Source organism: Clarias gariepinus, chromosome 1 (genome assembly GCF_024256425.1).
Source record: "Clarias gariepinus isolate MV-2021 ecotype Netherlands chromosome 1, CGAR_prim_01v2, whole genome shotgun sequence".
In the NCBI taxonomy this organism is placed as follows: Eukaryota; Metazoa; Chordata; class Actinopteri; order Siluriformes; family Clariidae; genus Clarias; species Clarias gariepinus.
In genome coordinates, this window is record NC_071100.1 from 22983425 (window position 1) to 22986849 (window position 3425).

General features: G+C 43.6%; 1 long non-coding RNA gene across 1 annotated transcript; it reads right to left on the reverse strand.

Annotated features, from left to right (window-relative positions):
* LOC128524756 (uncharacterized) lies at positions 1-3323 on the reverse strand. Its single transcript, XR_008360594.1, has 3 exons — positions 3133-3323; positions 2148-2447; positions 1-564 (listed from the first exon to the last, which is right to left on the reverse strand). It is a non-coding gene; the product is annotated as an uncharacterized LOC128524756 (long non-coding RNA).
* Positions 3324-3425: the final 102 nt, after the last annotated feature.

The following is a 3425-nucleotide window of genomic DNA, read 5'->3' on the forward strand; positions in this document are numbered from 1 at the left end:
GCACTGGGTGACAGGTACACTGAATCACCCTGCGATCTGTAAGGTGCCCCTAGTGGTGCTGTTGTGGCAGGAGTCTGATATACTGAATCCACTTCTCCTGTCTGTCCTCTAAGGGACGGTGAGCGTGGACGTCCTTCAACTCCTATATCTGCCCATTCTGGCCGTGGCCTAGCACCAGAGCTGGAGTGGGAGCGTGGACGACTACCAGATCCTGATGCCCCTGCAGGTCTCTGCTACATCCCTTCAGCTAGGCTTGAAGGAGAGAGATACACTCCGTCCCTATTAATTAATTAACCCCTCCGTCCAGCCATTAACGTGTCACTGCTGAACTGGAGAGAGATAGACTGAGTCCACACTGGGGGCACGGGGGGCAGCCGGTGCTGTCTGGAGGAGCCGTAAGCGGTTAGCAGGGGCGATGCCTTGGCGCCCGTGGAGGGAGCAGAGCCACCACCCCGGCCCACCATCTTGCTCCTGCTCCAGCACCATCAAGATATCACCTTTCCGGAAAGCCAGCTCCTCCGGACTCTCAGCCGCATTATCATATAACGCCTTTGCTAGCACCGTCTGAGAAAAAAAAATTTAACAAAGAAGGAAAGATAGAATTAGATTGGCACAATTTGTTGTATAGAAATAGACAAAACATAGTCATGAAAAAAGGGGGTGTGTTGTTCATTGTATTTACTAGCAATGAGTGAGATAGGAAAGCGATGAAAAAAAACTACATTGGAAAGACTACAAAAGTAAAATAAAAGTTCAAATTTAAATTAAAGTCGATAAAGTAAGAGAAAATTTATGCAATCACTGAAATCAATCAGAGAAACCTAAAACTTCAACTATTTTATGCAAAGTACAGGAAAAGTTTGAAGAAATTGGCTGCATTAAAAGTTTTAAAAGGAAGACAAGTCTTGGTTGTACATGTGGATACTCAGTGCATATGCAGGGACAGTCAGCCGTGTCACACCACACCAGCATACCAGAAATGCCATTCATAACACAATTTGGCGAAGTAAATCCAATGTGTTCGGATTTAAAAAGTCTTAAGTCAGTTTAGCCAAGCTCACTTTGCAGAGATCCACCTCAGCTAAATACTGCACCGGTTAGACTTGCACAAGTTCTACTGGCAGAACAGGACTAAACCAAGAAGACAAACAGCAAGGCAAGCCAAACATTAGGCCTATTATACAGAATAACACTACAGTTTACACGAGTTCAGCAGATTACACAAACAACTGGCCATGAGATAAAATGACCTTGTTTTTCTGCTTGCTTGACAAACAGAAACCGACAGAAGCTGGAAAAAGTCTGTTGGAGGTCACACATAAACAATTCTTCCTTTCCATTACTTCTAATTGTAGAAAGTGGCTTCAATTCATTAAGAAGGTGTACAAATTAGGAACAGCTGTTAAGTGTATTCTCGGAGGCTGTTAAATAAATCCGAGCCATTTCTGTAAAAGATATGATGCCTTTATGCTTTCTGTGTTAAAACCTACTTCTGAGCGTACAGATACTAAGGTTTCGCAGTCGAACAATCCAGGTGTGTGTCGGGCGACTCTCCATTAGATCTGCAGTATTAGGGTTATGCAGAATAGTCTATGCAAACAGAGTCATGAAGTCAAATGAGCTACTCTGAGGTTGCAGGTTGTTAGGGATGACTTTTAATCATCAGCACACTTTACTAGAGCCACTGAAAGATCAGTACTGGCTCGACTGACTGACAACTGGTTACTAACCCTATACATATGGTAAGTGTGACTTTCCTGGCTGCTTTTATTAAAGCACAATAGAGTCGATACGTAGATGAGAGAGAGAGAAAGGGAACAGATGATAACGAGAGGAATGAGCGGGGGAGGGGGTTCCACATCTGTCCCCCGGTTTTAGGGGTCCTTTTGTCATCCGCTCAGGCTTTACCTCCCTCATTTTCACTGTCTTTCTCCTGCTCTCTCCCTTGGGGGGTTGAACTACTCTGGGACAAGCTGAGCCCCGATCACTTCTCCTCCTCTCTCCCGGAGGGATTTCAAACGATTGGTCCCAACAGGAGGGGATTTAACAGCGGTGAACGGTAAATACCAAAGTCTGCATGTTAGACTATGTGCTTTCGATAATAAATAAAAAAAACAACAAACAAACAAACACATAAAAACACTTACAGAGAGAGACATGACTGCCAGTGATTTCTGTATCAAAGCTCTGTATCAAAGCTCAGTCCGGGTGTGTGCTGGTTCTGGACAAGCCTTTTTAAAAATGTTTTTTAAATATCCTGGTCACATATAGAGTGTGTAACCCATGTGTACGTCTGTCAGAGCCAGGCGTTGACTCAGATGTCCCGGTGGTGTAGACTGGCGTGATGTCAAAACCACTTTCCTTGCATTAAGTAGAGTTGATTGCTTACTGCAGATCTTCCTCGCCGCTTCACACCGTCGTCCATGACTATATCGCCTGATCTCGACCTGGGGGATATAAAATATAAAAAAGCTGATGTTTGTACACTTTTCAAAATATTTCATTTCAATAAAATACAATCCCAGTGTAAAAAATAATAATAATAATAATAATAATTCTCAGCTTTAAATATGTATTAATTACTTAATTACAGCATTTCAACCACAAACATTTAATGAGCTCCTATTATAACATAGTAATAATCTGTCTACAGGCGAATAAAATGGTTTGATTTCCTCATTTAAATCGTGAAAGAAACACCACTGATGTCTTGCTGGACATTTAGAAATGAATCTTCCATTAAACCGACATCAGGTCTGACAGTTATTTCATGCGTTACTGTGTTTCAGGTTATTATTGCTGAGATTATGTAGATTATACAGCTATTAACGGAGTGATTAGGAATACGTAGTGAACCCTTGTGGAGGGTTTTGAACAGCCACGTTTCGTTTTTCCAGCCCAGAGACCCTGTTAAAGACACAGACTGCTAACGCTCTCATCTCACGGTCACAACAAAAGGACGTTAACGTGCAGCTGAACTGCGGAGATTCGGGGAGAAACGCGGAGAGAAAACGCGCTGTGCGGAAACGGACACGGACACGGGCTGGAGTCTCAACAAAGGAGCCGGGAAATAAAGCTCGACCAAGTGTGGAAGAAATAAATAAATAAACGGAGAGAAACGAAGGATCTTACCTTCACTCCGGCGAGAAGACATGAAGGAAATGAGGAGGGACGAGGAAGACAAAAGACAGGAGGAATTACATTCCCGAAACGCCGCTGTGGTTGTGATTCTCTGCTGGGTTTTTTTTTTTTTTTTTTCGAGATTCATTTGCGTTGCTCCATTTGCTCGGTCTAACCCCCGGCCTTCTGCACAGGCCACTCGGGTTTGGGATCACACACACACACACACACACACACACACAGAGTCAAGCAGGAAAAGCGCTCCCCCCATCCTCATTATAATGAACACTCAGGCGCTCTGCCCC